This window comes from Palaemon carinicauda, chromosome 40 (genome assembly GCF_036898095.1).
Source record: "Palaemon carinicauda isolate YSFRI2023 chromosome 40, ASM3689809v2, whole genome shotgun sequence".
Classification (NCBI taxonomy): domain Eukaryota; kingdom Metazoa; phylum Arthropoda; class Malacostraca; order Decapoda; family Palaemonidae; genus Palaemon; species Palaemon carinicauda.
Genome location: NC_090764.1, coordinates 55,338,733 through 55,356,232, shown reverse-complemented (window position 1 = coordinate 55,356,232; position 17,500 = coordinate 55,338,733). Strand labels below are relative to the sequence as shown.

The 17,500-nt window shown below is 32.5% G+C and overlaps 1 protein-coding gene across 1 annotated transcript in view; it reads left to right on the top strand.

The window, feature by feature from the left end:
• Positions 1-17,500, top strand: part of LOC137631913 (uncharacterized) — a 65,779-nt gene that overhangs the window by 46,743 nt on the left and 1,536 nt on the right. The gene's annotated exons all lie outside the window — the stretch shown is intronic.

Here is a 17,500-nt window from a genome sequence, read left to right as displayed (position 1 = left end):
AAAGACCATCTCAGGTCGAGATAAAAAAAAAAATAATAATAATGAAAAAATAGAACAAAGCTTAATTTCCATTAATCTATGGAGAAAGGCATCTGGAATGCAATTAGGTCTTATTAAAGCCGTTACCTGACCCATCCAGTTTCAAGCATCTGTATTTAAATAAACCAGAATTGTTGCGTCAAATAATGGTGTGATAATTGCAGCTCCCAATATAAAAAAAAAAAAAAAATTCTTTTTGACTGCTCTTAACAATTCAAAAAGGAATTTACCTTGAAATTAACCAGACAAGAAATCCTGACAAATTAATCAATCCACTAATATGACCTTAAAGTAGCTAATAGATCCGATGAGTTCAATACGATTCCGTTTTCATTTCAAAAACAGAATATATTACATTCTATACCAGTAGATCATATAGGAATCTTCTGTTCCCATTTTACCCTATTATGAATTAATACTGTTGCAACAATTCTTTCTTAACTTGTAAAAATCCTCACACATTTGGGAAACGCTCTTTACTAGAAGAATATATAAAGATGGCAAGGCACAAGATCACTCTAAACCAGGGGTCCACAAAGCTGACACTTACATAAAAAATAGGTAGATATGTGAATACACACACACACACACACATATATATATACATATATATATATATACATACACATATATATATATATATATATATATATATATATATATATGTGTGTGTGTGTGTGTGTGCGTATATAGCCTATATATATATATATATATATATATATATATATACATACATTAATATAGCTTTGATGATTTATGTATATTTAATCATTACTGGCTTTAGTAAGAATAGATCCATCGCTTCATAAATTGATAATATATCAATATATATATATATATATATATATATATATATATATATATATATATATCAATATATATATATATATATATATATATATATATATATTTATATATATCAACATAGTATATATGTATATATAAATACATATATATATGTATATATACATATATATACATATATATATATATATATATCTATATATATATGTATATATATATATATATATATATATCAACATAATATATATGTATATATAAATACATATATACATATATATACATATATATACATACATATATATATATATATATATATATATACATATATATATCAACATAATATATATGTATATATAAATACATATAGATAAGTATATATACATATACATATACATATATATACATACATATATATAAATATATAAATATATATATATGTGTGTGTGTGTGTGTGTGTGTGTGTGCAGACACACACTGGTTGGAGTTAGGGAAGGTGGAGGGGGTGGAACGGGTCGAGTCTCCGTGGGTGTGCATATTTATCTATATATTTAGACTCTCATTTTTGACAGCTCGGGTACACTAGTATATATATCATTCATGTGTGTGTATGTGTATGTCTGTAATAGTCACTGGAGGGCGAATGGGTTTAGATGTAACCTCATCCGAAACAAATTCGTTGAATTGAATCTCATCGCGGGAGTTGGGTAGTGCTATTCAATAATCATATTCTTTTACTATCGTTAATGACAGAGGAATTCGAGAAATTAAGAGAACATGGTGGCTATTACTAAACGCACGTATAGTTACCTTTAAAGTATTATTCACTCAAGTACTATAGAACGATGGTGGGAGTGCTCTAACAAGCACGACGTGTCAAAGCGGCACTGCTGGAACCCAGAGACATTAGTTCAAATCCCTCCACAGATGGAAGGAGGTTTAGCATTTGCTGACCCCCCGGATTCGACGCGTGTGGCTTTCCTCCTTGAATATTTTAAAATAAAATCGGAAGCCCAAAATAAAAAACATAAGAATGTAAATTTCCCTTGCCTGTCGACATAATAAAACAAAATATTTAGAGCCTCATTAAACTTCAGGATTATTATCTTATTTTTTTACAGGTTCCTCTTCCCAACATTTCATTTCGGATGCCGTGGTCTAGTGTGAAATTTTTTTAAGAGCTAGAATTCTAAATAATCTTTTTTTCCGGTTTGTGGTAAGCTCATTCTGTATTGAAAAATAAAGAAAAAATAGTTTATATCTTACCACTTTCATTAAAATCTATGCGTCTTGAATATTGAATCTTAATAGGTGAACTTTTTATCAGGTACTAAATCTTACCTTCTCCTCATCGTTATGCAAGAATCACTTTTTTCCAATAAGGTATAGTTTATCAAACAGTGATATTTAGGATTAACACCTTATAATACTTTTAAAGTTTCTTTTTCCATACTTAGGCCTACAATAATTTTATAAGAGCAATATATTCAAACGACCGGAAGTAATACATGGTTCAAGTTCTAATAGGTTTGTCTGAAATTAATAAACCTTTAATTCCCCAAGCACGAGAATTCCTTTTCTTCTTTTCTATCACAAATACGTTAAATAACGTGACTTATTCTTCTCCAGCCAAGGGCGATTCAACTAATAAATACTTCCAAGGGTTGAAAGGTCATGACCCTTTTCCTGGCCGAGCCACATAGTTTCATTCTTGTATGTATTCGCCGTGATGTTGAATAATGCAGGAAATGATTATTTATTGAGCTTGAGCGCAAAGGTTAAATCATACCATCCATCCTACAGTTTGCCTCATCTTCTTTCGTATCTTTTTTTATCTTCTTCGTGTTTTTTGCATATATGGTGAAACAATATTGTGAATAGCAGATAAGTGAATAATGAGAAAAAATGCAGTCAACAAATAAATTAAAAAGGTCGTATATTAATCCAGCACGATCAATGTTTATACATCCGAACAACTAGTAAAAAATAAGTTATAGGATATTCAAAGTCATTAAGTACTTGTCTTTGAGGTTTACTAATTAGTAATTACAAACAACCTACGATGCAGGTGGGAAGATGTGTTTTAACTCATTCCTGCTCATAAAAGTATGTGCATATAATGCAACGATTCATAATTTGTTTTTGAGAGAGCGTATGTGTGTGTGCTTTCTAGATTAGGAGACGATATTCAAAGATAAAGTCCAACTTTTAAGTACGGATACTCTTCTTTAACTTACTTTTATTGGAACAGTTTTCAAGGAAACTCTTCTAGGTTAGCAGAAAAAAATAATAAGCATTACCCTACTTTGAGAGTAAATGCTCGACACTCTTCAGGCAGCACCGCTTAAGTAAATGTCTCTTCTTATCTTTAGATTATCATTAAAAAAGAGAAAATTTGACTAATAACAAAAGGAGTATAAACTACAAAAAATAAATTTTAATGATTCACAAATGTATGGATATTGGCTTTTATGCTAACATAAAATTGTGTGGAAATGAAAGTTTTAAAAAAGGAAACCCCTTTCCTGTTTTTGACAAGTGTATTACGGTGGCAAATGTATTATTGACAGCGCCTATTTTTGTTACTGATGATCATCTAACAAATAGTTTTTAATGATAAATGTTCAGAACTTAACAATAGGCCCATATTACATTAAACACGGGTAAATAGATTACTAGTTATGATGCTGTATAAGCTCTTCATCCTTTGGATTTACATTAAACTTCCACTTTCAAGTACTTTTCGTCTTCAAAAATTCATTGAGCTTCGCAGGACCTGACAATGATGATCAAATCAATTTGGCTGAAAACTTAGGAAGATATATAAGAAGGACTCGAGACGAGAAATACAAATAAACTTTATGGTATCTGAACCTGATTTGTTTTCACTTTTATGTTGATACGGTAACGCTTAGAAATGATAATTATATTTTCCATAATGACAAGCCCACAAACACATACATATATGCATGTCATCACCCTATATAAAGAGCAAGTCTCTGGCTATATACAGGTATATATATATATATATATATATATATATATATATATATATATATATATATATATGTGTGTGTGTGTAGGTAGTAGGCTGGCCAGGGCACCGGCCAACAGTTAAGATACTACCGCTAGAGAGTAATGGGGTCCTTTGACAGGCCAGACAGTACTACATTGGATCTTTCTCTCTGGTTACGGTTCATTTTCCCTTTGCCTACACATACACCGAATACACTGGCTTATTCTTTACGTATTCTCTTCTGTCCTCATACACCTGACAACACTGAGATTACCAAACAATTTTTCTTCTCTCAAGGGGTTAAGTGCTGCGCTGTAATTGTTCAGTGGGTACTTTACTCTTGATAAGGGTAGAAGAGACTTTCTAGCTGTGGTAAGCAACTCTCCTAGGAGACGGACACTCCGAAATCAAACCATTGTTCTCTAGTCTTGGATAGTGCCATAACCTCTGTACCATGGTCTTCCACTGTCTTGGGTTAGAGTTCTCTTGCATGAGGGTACAATCGGGCACACTATTCTCCTATTTCTCTTCCTTTTGTTTTGTTAAAGTTTTTATAGTTTATATAGGAGATATTTATTTTAATGTTGTTACTGTTCTAAGAATATTATTTTTCATGTTTCCTTTCCTCACTGGGCTGTATTCCCTGTTGGAGCCCCTGGGCTTATAGCATCCTGCTTTTCCAACTAGAGTTGCAGTTTATCAAGTGATAATAAAAATAGCTATGGTAAGCATCTCTTCTAGGAGAAGGACACTACAAATCAAACATTGTTATCTAGTCTTGGGAAGTGCCATAACCTCTGTACCATGGTCTTCCACTGTCTTGGGTTAGAGTTCTCTTGCTTCAGGGTACACTCGGGCACAATATTCTATCTAATTTCTCTTCCTCTTGTTTTGTTAAAGTTTTTATAGTTTATATAGGAGATATTTATTTTAATGTTGTTACTGTTCTTGAAATATTTCATTCTTCCTTGTTTCCTTTCTTCACTGGGCTATTTTCCCTGTTGGGGCCCCTGGGCTTAGAGCATCATGCCTTTCCAACAAGGGTTGTGGCTTAGCACGTAATAATAATAATAATAATAATAATAATAATAATAATATATACACACATATATATACATATACATATATACAGTATATAATACACACACACACACACACATATATATATATATATATATATATATATATATATATATATATATACTGTGTATAAGTAATATATACATATATATACATATATATGTATATATATAATACACACATACATACAATATAAATAAATACACACACACACACATATATATATATATATATATATATATATATATATATATATATATATATATATATATATATATATATAGCTAGTCACGGTCAGCTCTCCCCGTCCCTCGGGTAGGGGGGAGAGCGGGTAGTCATACCATGGAGGGGGTTGCTTAAGCGTATATGTGCATATCTATCTAAATATTTAGCCGGCATTTTAACGGCTCGTGTACACTAGTGCATCATATATATATATATATATATATATATATATATATATATATATATATATATATATATATATATATATACATATATATATATATATATATATATATATATATATATATATATATGAATGTATGTATTTGTGTTTATATATAAAATATATTCAGAGGTGTACAGATGAAAAGATCTAAGCGAGAACAACTTTTTTTAGAGTAAACGTTAGAACGAATGACTGAAAAATAAATTGCAAATGTTGAATTATTGAGATATCTGCACCTATAAATTTCTCCTCTTTGATGAAAGATGCGGCACTCGATATTATACGAGACCCCTCCAGAAACCTTATGATTATGGCAAGCATATAAGGTTTAAAGATTTCTATCTGAATTTTACAAAATGTCAAAACTGATAAGCAAGACGGGTATTAGCGGAAGGTGATGGCGGTCAGTAAATCAATTATAAGCTACATCGCTTAAATATTATCATTTTCTCATATAAAAGGAGCTGAGGATTATTAACTCGCATTATCTAGATGCACGACTATATTTGTATCAACATTTTTTAAATGGTTATGAAGGATAGGAAATATGATTTAATGAACATCTTACAATGTCACATCCAGAATATGTACTTCCTCAATATACATCAGCTAAATATAAGTAAATTGGATATACTGTAGTTAAAAGAAAGTCATAAATCAGATAACTGATGAGTGACGAAAGCATCACGGGAACGTTCCAAGCAACCTCCCAAAGTGATGGGGAATGTAGCCTAATCATATACCATGAGCTGTTTCTTGGGAAAACAAAGCTAGTGTTTTAACAGCACTTAATCCATCAAGTCTCAATGGATGCATCCAACTGATCTTTCATCGATAATCGCACATTATTTACAGCGTTTTCAATGGTGAACCTCAAGATACACGGTTTCCTTTTTATTCGTAAATCGTTAACTCATATCGGTAACTCCTGATCAGGCGGGGAATGCCTTGGGTTTGTTCTTCATGATTTATGTTAGGTCTTCTAAAAGTTTCGGAAAATAAATCCTGTCGATCAATTCACACTTGGATGCCCGAGAAGGGATCCACCCGAGTTCATACAGATGCTTTGACGCAAAGTGGTGAAAAGCAAGAAAAACATCACTTTTTATCAAAGATTTGTGTAGCTGATTATAAGTCTATAAAAGACTAGCAAAATTTATATAATTGATTATTCGTTCAATACTTTATGTCGGACTCTATCCTTGAATCGAAAAGAATGATTGCTTATAACCAAAAGTTTTTAAATGTTACCTAATCTTTATGAAGTTTTCAAACAGAATAATCTCTCTCTCTCTCTCTCTCTCTCTCTCTCTCTCTCTCTCTCTCTCTCTCTCTCTCTCTCTCTCTCTCTCGTATGAATGTATATATATATGCAAGTTAGAGTGACTCCAACTTTATTCATACCTATGCCTTTTGTCTAAATGATTATAGTTTAAGCACAGAATTAAGTCCATCTGTATGTTAAAAACATCATGTTGTCACAAATATGGCTTATTTTGGAAAAATATTTATGGATTATGGTTTCTCGCGCTCTCCGTTGTTTTTTCATTCTAGTCATATACGTTATATGAATAAAAAATATTAAGTCAGTGGCTTTTGATTCATTCAAATGAGCTTTAACGTATTTGAAATCACATAGACTAAGGTCATAAAAAAAATATGATTCACTTGATTAAAAGTTTATTCAGTAACAATATGAGTTGCCAAAAGAATAAATACCTAATCATAAATTATTCTACTTGGTTTAACATTTTTAGCTATGTGGTATATAGCTTAAAAGATTAAGCCTAATAGAATATAGCATATTATTATCATAATTAGTATATGCTAGGCTATAACCTTAGTTGGAAAAGCAATAAGCCAACAGCCCAAGGGATCCAACTGGGAAAAATAGTCAAGTGGGGAAAGGAAACAAGGAAATAAATAAACTACAAGCGAAGAAAGAACAATCAAAGTAATGCATTTCAAGAACAGTAACAACATTAAATTAGATCCTCCACATACTGTACAAACTATAAAAACTTTATATGAAAAAAAAAAAAGCGGAAGAGAAATATGATAGAACAGCGTGCTCGAGTATACCAGCAAGCAGTGGAAGGCCATGGTACAGAGGCTACGGCACTACTCAAGACTAGAGAACAATGGTTTGACTTTGGAATGTCCTTCTCGAAGAGCTGCTTACCATAACTAAAGTCTTTTCTACCCTTAACAAGAGGAAAGTAGCCACTGAATAATTACATTCCAGTATTTAACCCCTTGAGCGAAGAAGAATTGTTTGGAAATCTCAGTGTAGTCACGTGTATGAGGACAGAGTAGAATGTAATAAGAATATTATTATTATTAGTATTATCATTATTAATAATTAAGCTACAACCCTAGTTGGAAAATCAGGATGCTATAAGCCCAGGGGCTCCAACAGGGAAAATAGCCCAGTGAGGAAAGGAGAAAAGGAAAATAAAATATGTTAAGAACAGTAACAACATTAAAATAAATATCTCCTATATAAACTATAAAAACTTTAACAAAACAAGAGGATGAGAAATAAGATAGATGAGTGTGCTCGAGTGTACCCTCAAACAAGAGAAGACAGTGGAAGACCATGGAACAAACAATGGTTTGATTTTGGAGTGTCCTTCTCCTAGAAGAGCTGCTTATCATAGATAAAGAGTCTCTTCTACCCTTACCAAGAGGAAAGTGGCCACTGAACAATTACAGGGCAGTAACTCCTTGAGTGAAGAAGAATGGTTTGGTAATCTGTGTTGTTAGGTGTATGAGGACAGATGAGAGTATGTGAAGAATAGGCCAGATTATTCAGTGTGTGTGTGTAGGCAAAGGAAAAATGAACCGTAACCAGAGAAAAGGATCCAATTAAGTACTGTCTGGCCAGTCAAAAAACCCATAACTCTCTAGCGGTAGTATCTCAACGGGTGGCTGGTGCCCTAGCCTACTTACTACACGTTGTTTACACAAGGAATGAATTGTTCTTAAATACAAGGAAATTTTTATATTCAGTGTTACTTTATGCTGTGCATTAATATTCAAAATTATCCATACTTTTCCATGAAATGAAATCCTCTCATAGAATGCATATTGCAGATAATCAACAACACCTGCTGTATATTTAGACGTTAAAACTGCTTTGTTGAAGGCTCCAAGCAAATTGTTCAATTTAGAAAATATTTCAGTAATGCTTTTTTTTTCTAAAAGTAGAACACTTACATTCTACTAAATGTGACAGTGACATTATACGTAGAATTATACAAATCTTTTAAGTGCCTGACTTGCCTGATTAGCCATAAGGTCAAGACAAATGACATATTAAATTATGTTTATACCGTCTGAGAGCTATGATAAATATTCAAATATTCGATTTCTTTCATGAAATATAGGTCATGCGTGATTTTGAGTGCATAATCATGACTTATCGGTAACTAGTTGACTTAAATGGCTATCGTTTGATTTCTATCTTATATCCAAGATGGTGTCCTCAATTATAATATTAAAAGATATACTGAAGAATAACTTAACTACTGATTGGAGGCAAAACCAATCAATCACAAGATGAGTAATGGGTATCATTTCGATTGAAAATTTAAGGTTCTACCAGTTATAAAAAGTAGCAAAGTAAGGGAAATAATTATGGTGGGCAACATACTTTCGCTTTCCGTCCATTTGCAATACTCGTATAGAAAAAAGAGGTTTTGATTAACTAGTTTTAAAAACTCACGCCACAGCACATTTAGGTATCAAATTCTAGATATTTGCACTCGGACAGGGATCTAAGAACTTGATTATGTTTTCCTTCCAGAATCTAAGAACTTAATTATGATTTCGTTCCCGTTCCACACACACAAATATATACACACTGAAAATTACTGTTTGTGCAGCAGGAAATTAAGAGGAAAGCTATTCATATCTATAGACTCTACAGTAAATCATCACCCATACCCATGAAAATAAAACATAACTTTTTCAATATTCATTCTCTTCCTTGTAGTTGTTCTTGTATTTGTAGAATTTCACTTTAATGTTCTTTTATTGGGGAATAGGGAACAAAACTTCGTGTCATATTGTCATGGTAGCCACCGAGTGCTCGTAAACGCATCCTAACCCTCTCAGACACTGGGCTAATATATTGCATTATGGTTAGGGTGACCATTTATTTGAACAGCCAAAGGGGGACAGAAGTATAAAGCTCATGTGCATTTGCACTCATATTGAGTCATCATGGCATAAATGCTTAAGTTTAATATATAGATATTTTCAAAAACAGCCTCTGATAAAAGGTCTTTTATTTACTGTGTTTTTATTTAGACATTACTACTGACATTTTGAATAAAAATTGTTATTTGTTCTACTAGGTAAAATTGTAAAGATAGTCACACAAAGAGAGGAAATAAATACAGAATTCTTTAGTACATTATTAGATTTATTCTATCTTAACTAAGTATATTCAATAACAAACTATGATAATTTAGAACAGCTAACAATTACAGTGTTTTTATTAAAAATTTATTGCTTACATTTTAAACAGAAAATTATTCTTCAATTCTTGAGGAAATTTGTACACATTACATAAAAAGAGGAAACAAAATCTTATATCATTCCTTGGTGTATTTTTTATTTGATTTGAGTTTCTTTAGGAGTGATGGGCGAGTTTCAAGATATTCATCAAATTCACCGAAATTCAAGTCGAAGTTACATTTCACTATTAGTGCAGACTTCAGAGTAGATGCTTGTAATTGGTGTCCAGAAGTTGTTCATCAGGAAGAACACTCTCTGTAGGAGTATTGGAACCAGGTAGACTAAGACAAAATTCAATAACTTTTGTTATGTTTCTGAAAGGAATGATTTATTATCAAAGTGGCAGAAAATATCTACCCATTTTCTATCCACCTCGACATCACTTACTTTCCACTGTTGCATCTTTTCATCGGTCAAGAAATTTTTCACATGTAATTTCGTCAAAATGTTAATTATCATCTATTTCTAAATCAGGTCTTATCCCTTGAATAAAGTTCACTGCTTCCTGAACCCGAGACCAACCTATTGAATTACTCTGAAGAAGGACCCAATCAAAATTTTTCAGTTCATCAAATGGCTTACTCCACTGATCTAATTATTCCACTGATGTTTCATAAAAGGATTCTACTGTAGTTTTAAAATTTTCAACATTATTCCCGCTCCTCTACAAATCTCGGAGCATCTTAGTGATTACAATTGGGATGAACAGTTCTCTTCTTCGTTCTGTTAGTTTCATTTTCAAGTCTTTCAAGATGCAAGAAACTTCCATCATAGAAACTTTTTGGGACTCTATTTTCAATGTGTATTCATGGAAAATTGTACTCTGACCGTGCATGAAATAAAGCCAAATCTCTGAAAATGGATCGTCAAAAAGCTGTAACTTAGTTCCCTTCTTCTTTCGTTTATATAACGAAAACGGAGCTTAAGCTATGCTACTACACTGAATAAGGCAGCAAAGTGAACCTTAGAAATTTGGTAAAAAAAATAAAAAAAAATGTCATCACTTCATATAACTAAATACATATGTAGTGGCAATTGGGGGACAAATTTGGGACATATGGCTGGAAGGGGGACATTCAGGCGTCCCCTTAGAGTGATTTTTAGGGGAACAAGGAGTCAAAATGGGGGACTGTCCCCCTTGAAGGGGGACGTATGGTCACCCTAATTATGGTTCGATTGTTTAGTTAATTAAAAAAAGGAATTAGATATATTGGAGGAGGCACTAAAATATCAAAGGGAACTTATCTTTAACTGCAACTTTCATGAATGTTGACAAGGTAAGACCTGAATGGGCTTCAAACAAGGAATTCATCATCTATATTTCTGGAGGTTTAAAATATTGGCCTAACACAATATATTATGTTTTATATTTCTTTTAAGAAAACTTCATGATGACAATCGTGACAAATTGATTTTCTTTTGCCCTAGAGACATTGGTATCTCTTCAGAATACCCAATGAATATTGACTACAGACATTGAAATTGCCAAATCATTTGAAATACCAGACCAGAAGATACCATATATTTCATTTACATGAGTTCTTTCAAATTATTTGAAGGGCTGTCCCAAACCCTGATTTGTTTATATCCAACTTTAACATCCGATAAAGCTTTAGTAGCTAAGTCTGGAATTCTAATTCATTTAATTTCTGAGGACTATATCTTGAAAATAAAGGTTATTTCAGTCAAAACATAAAGGCATTCTGTCAATATATCTCTTTTTCTAAACAATGGAAAAAATCATAGCTAGTCTAACTAAAATTACCCCAAAAATGCAAGAGGTAAAATTAATATTGCAACTGCAAATGCGCAACAGAAGGATTTCTGAAATTTACCCCATAATATTTAGATGCTTTGGAAAAAAAATATTGGAATATTCTCAAGTGAGGGAAATAGACGACAAAGACATTTGATTAGATACAGTACATCAATTAAAAATTGAAACACATTCCTCGACTTATATTTGTATAGGATAGTGGCGTCCTTACATGAAGTCTCTTATTGGGATATTTTCTTGCTATATTTTCCCTTTCCTTTGTAAATGTTCCTTTAACTTCATATTTTCTCTTAAAATAATTTCTACCGATTCTCTTAATTGACATTCAGAATAACTCCACTACTGTATGAATTCTTTTTAAACCAAAGGAAGCGCCGAATATTCTGTAATATATTGTCACAAATCCTAACCTCTCACATAGACAATCAACCATGAACTTATAAATGATTTACATATTTTTCTGCACATTGTTGGACGTGAATCACCAGATGTTAAGGATATGAATTAGCTATGACCGCATCAAAATCTCTTAACTTAAAACTATCCATGAGAAATTATACCAAATTCTAGTCTATTCCATGATCATTTATTTTATAATAGCGTAGTTTGAATATGTAAAAAGATTCACATCTTTAAAGACTGATAAATTTACTGAATGGGTTCTGAGACATTAAGACATGTATATGGTTAGAGACAAAATCAATACAGCGGTGAAACTAATCCTCAGTTATGGTATGAACGTAATAAATAAACGTTGTAGTAGACATTACTTCAATGTTCGGTTTCAAGCCAATAATGATAAAGATGACTGGTGCCATAATTTACAGGTTCTTAGCTTAGCAGCTCACACTACTTGACTTCTACTGTACTTTCTGCTCTCATCATAGATGAGTTAACTAGTTATCATTATTTAGTTTTGTTTGGTAGACTTGGTAACTTGTTTTGTTGGTATTTGATCCGTACCATTAACCACTTCACCTAATGGATTTTGTTTGATTGGCATAACGAATTGACTTTTTAGAACTAGCTTCATAACAATGGCCATGTGGGGTTCCGGAGTTTGTTTAGAAGTCCTGATATCTTGACATTCTGCCATTAGTTTATCAGTTGCCCACTTGCCTTCCTGACTTTACCAGGGCAACCCCAGGTGGTCACTTTAACTTTACAATTTGCTCGTTATCCTAATCCTCTTGACTTGTTAGCATTTGTTTATAAACCGCAAATTCTAGACTAAGTTTTTCTAGTAACTATGATCAAATTAGCATTTATTCAGTGCCCCTGGCCACTTGACTTGGTAGAATTAATTCGCTTATGACTTATGATATACGTTATTTCTTCAGTTTGAGTGTTAACCCCATTCTCGTTTTTTAAGGCATAATAGCCATTATACTGTACTGCAACGAAAGATTAGTTTTTTATAAAATAAAAATTTAATCCACAGTGATTTTACCTACAAACACTTTTTCATAAGCTATAAATAAGTATAATGTTCTTTTCAAGAAAGCATTAATTTTATCTACCACTGAAAGGTATTTAAATCGATACTTTAATTGGTCATGGATGGCTAAATGTAACCTTTATAGAAAGTCACAAAGCAGAACGACCTTTAATAGTAGCTCCATATAAGGGGTAATGATAGAACAATTGAAAGAAAATAAGGCCAAGAAGTTAGCAATGTATGAAAAAAAAATTTCATGGTGATTGCAAAGAATTTTAGCTGGAAAAAAAGTGTCTCGAGAAATGGTAATTAAATTTCTAGAATTTAGTAAGATTCCAAAGGAAAAAGAACTCGTGTGTAGCGCAGTATTCTAAATGGATATCTATATTCTGAGATGAAAGTGATTTAAAGAAAATAACATAGAAATGCATAAGAAAAAAAAGGAATTCTAAATAGAAAATATTTCTGGGAAAACAACAAAGGCTTTCAAGTAGGTAAGGAAAGACACGTAGTGCAGCTAAAGATTTCTACAATTCTGCTAATGATTTACTATAATTGATGAAAGATCTACTAATGCTGGTGTCCCCAACGACGACGATTTCACGAGGGAGAAGCAATTCCAAGTATATGCTGTTTCAACGGTCCGGTCAACGAAACAAGATAGTTTGCAATTAGCAACACCATCGATGTGAAAACGTGATGTGAAATTTTCTTGGCAACACACCATACGGGTCTTAGTTACTGGGATCCCAATCTATGCCATGTTTGAAGAAGAAACTAACACACCGTTAAAACCGGAACAGACCCTAGAATCCTACAGAGACGTGATGGCACGAGAGAATTTATTGGAAAGTTGTTAAAAGAATTAGCTAGCCCAAAGATTACCCACCCAACCCTTCTTTTATTCACGTCCACTAACATGAAAGTTAACCACAGGCATAAAAAACTGGGTCTTGTTACTTTCTTCGCATCTTAAAGAAACCAGTGTTCTGAAGCTTTAACGATCTCCCATTTTTTGTAGCAGTGTGCGTGCCTATGGAAGTCCACGGTTGTGGTCGATAGTTTAAAGGTGCTATAGAATTTACCAAATTTATCATAGTAGAAAGGGAAATAAACTGAAAAAAACACTTTCAAGGAATATTTTACTTGTCTGAGTTTCAAAGTTTCTAAGTAAATATTTTTTACATCTCTTGGCTCAGTAAGATCATTTATAAAATCATAAGTATAACAATTATCTTTCATTACCCCTTTCCTATTTCACTTACTGTCATGTCGATGGTGCCTCTTTGGAAAAAAAATCAGGCACGCACACACACACACGCACACACACACACACACACGCACACACTGACTGCCTCTAATTTTCTCAAGAAACTGGGTGCCTTTGCTGTTATTCATAGTCAAATGTGTCATTTCTGCACATGATTTAATTCTTTTGTGTAAAATGATGATTAAATCACATATTTCTGAAATTTTCGGCGTTGCTATCTTAATTGAAATGCTCCCCTTATTTGATGAATCCTAGAACATTCTTTCCTTTTGTATCTCGTTCTTCTTTTTTTTTTATTTACCAATAATTGCTTATTTACATTTAAATCTATCATTTCCATATATCTAAATCTATGTTACTCATTCTTGCATATGTTCACTTCATTCCCTTTAACTCAGGTCCCATAAAACATATCAGACCATCGACAAATTGAAATCTTTGGTCGTTCATAGATACCCCGAATGGCGTAAAAAGAAATCAATATATAAATTTTACTAATAACAAAGCTAAGTTTAAACTAAATTAGTACTGAATATACATTTGCCGAGTATTTAGTATAACGGAACCTAATGAGTGAGTGGAAAGTCAAGACCTGACAGAAATTATAGGTGAATAATTCAATTCCTTTATGTGAAAGCAATGTCAAAACTCCTTTGTCTTATGATACCGGAAAATGATAAATGTTGTTCCTTTATCCTCCTGACGTCCCAGTATGCAACTGCGGAAAAAAATTACAATAAAGACTAGTCGGATATAAATCCATTATGTGTAATTAATCGTAATCGCTTTTATTTTTCCGCCGAAGGTTTGCTTTTCACTCAAAAGTTCAATCGCCCCAACATTTCATATCATCAACACATTAATGTAGATATCGACTAGTTTGGAGACACCTGCTAGAAGTGCAGAACCATAAGAAAGAAATTTTCACCATTAAACTTCCTCGGAACGTTGGTGACCTACAACCCGTCGCCCTGAGTTTAAGTACGCCGTTACTGCCCCTAACCACTAAAGAATGGAAGGTCTTCGAGTTCCTATAGCTGTAGCCATTGTCTGCTTCCCCTTGGTCTTACCATTGTCTTGTCCGCTCATAAGCGACCTTTAGCTGTGTACCCACATAAAGGCTAAACGGCAACAGCTTGATCCCTTTCACCATCCTACACTAACACCCATACGGGCACAAGGGCGTGCGCATTCATACAAAGAATCTTGGACGTCTATCTTACTAAAAATATATTAATTCTCTAAAAGTCATCCTCTTACCACACGTTATTCCCACTTTCCAATTATATATTTCTTTTTTTTTCACCAATATCACTTAATATTCAATGCATGAACAATAACATGATCAAAACATTGCTATAAAAATTATAAATATCCACACCTAAGATCATTTTATTTAACCAACATTTCTCGCCTTTCAGGTTTTACCGAACTATTCATCTCAATCACTATCACCCTGTTTACCTTAATTCTGCACTCAACTTCAACACTTCACTTCCAAAAGGAATATTTGGTTTTACAGCCTTTTCTTACATTCAGATGTTTGCCTCGGCAGACACTCTTCTCTTCCAAAACTTTTGAAAAGACCCGCTATGTTCGTATGTTCGTCAAATAGGTGATTTCTTTCTGATGTTACTTTACCATCATCCATAAAATCATAAATCACTTATTTCTTCCTTCATACATATAACATTCAATGCTTCATATTTCTAGTTCTCATTAAACCTGACAACTTCAGTATTTTTACAAAAGCCTTTTCCAATGTTTAAACATAGCTGAATTATATTAGTATATAAGCTGGGCAATTTTATTATAATATAATTTTCAGACCGCTGTACTTTAATCTCTAAGAAATTAGCAGCTTATGCTTTTAAGCGCTAACTCTAGAACGTCAAAGAGCTACAAAATGAGCGAATACACCTGTATGTCTTGGAATAGGCAGGAGCCTTCATATGCTCTAGTTGTAGTACACCCTTGATTTATTCATAGTTCGTTGTTTTTCATTAAAAAAAAAAAAAAGATATACAGTAAAAACCTGTACAGTTCTGATTTGTAATCACTAAAAATTAAGAGGCGCAATAGCCCATTTGAAACGAGGGAAAGAATGTGACCTTATGATGGTATTATATTTCTTACCTTATATTAAAGGCAAATTTTTATATACATACATATATATATATATATATATATATATATATATATATATATATATATATCGAATTATACTCTCAAAAACACTGAAACATACTTTCCTTTCATGGGGTTTGATTAGGTTTATAACCATTCTTATTATCAATGACATTTTCAATTATATAACACAAATTGACCTAATTTTCGGCAAGGTTAAAGAATAGATATTTCCATATAAAAAACGGAATATCTTCACAAATGGTAAATTGTTCTTTGCTGAATAGCCCAGAAATGGAAAATGCATCGAAACATACACTAAAAGATCAAGCAAACTTAAACGGTCTACCAAGCTTATTGGAACACGTTAGAGATATGACAGGGATATTATACCCAACCTCCCTTGGCCTTCGACTTCTCTCCTAAATATTTCTAAGAATTGCTTGTAATCATCTTTAAATCCGGGACACACCTTTAAAATGGCCATAACGGAAACTACAAACACCTACCTACCTTTACCGTATAAGGTTTGCATGTCTATAATAAGGGCTAACAAGCAACAAAAGCCGTTCCCTGATTGAAGTAACAGAAATAGTGATAAAGTGAAGTTTATGGTTTTCCATTGTCCTCTGTGAAGACGTATTGTACCGTTGGTCGGTATAGATAAGACCAAGGTATATAGGACTATGATTGAATTAAAAGCGCTCGATCTGTTATGTTTTCGTTCCTAAAGCCAGCACTGCTGCATTTCACTCATTACTGGTAATCTTTCATTCCATTATATTGCATAAGGTATAAGCGTATTTAGAGGCATCGAGACTGAAAATTATCATCAGCATTAGAAAAAGAATGAATAAACAATACCTGAAAGCTAAACACTTTATTTATAAATAACAACACATACACACACACACTATAATATATATATATATATATATATATATATATATATATATATATATATATAAATATATATG